We start from the raw sequence: 379 nt of genomic DNA on the forward strand, positions 1-379 counted from the left end.
CAGGGAGAGACCCTGTCTCAAAATTAAGTTGGATGATTGGGACTGGAGAGATGGCTCAGGGGCTAAGAGCACTGGCTGTCCTTGCAGAGGACTGCAGGGACATGGCGTCCTGACCTCCACCTCCCCCTTGTAAGAGCTTGGGTATCTGTGGTATTTCCTGGATTTGTTTATCACAAGGACTTTCTCCCGATTCTGAGAAAAAGTACACCTGACCCAAAAACTAGCCTTACAGTCAGGTGATCCCAATTATGATGTGCCCTGACTCCACCTCCTTTACTGAAAAGGTATTTAAACCCTTGTCTCAAACAATAAAGAGAAGTAGACTCCTTCCTCCCACTCCATGATGGTGTGATCGTTTGTTCAATCCTGACGCCCTCTG

This window comes from Nannospalax galili, unplaced genomic scaffold (assembly GCF_000622305.1).
Source record: "Nannospalax galili isolate Female #2095 unplaced genomic scaffold, S.galili_v1.0 scaffold800, whole genome shotgun sequence".
Taxonomy (NCBI): domain Eukaryota; kingdom Metazoa; phylum Chordata; class Mammalia; order Rodentia; family Spalacidae; genus Nannospalax; species Nannospalax galili.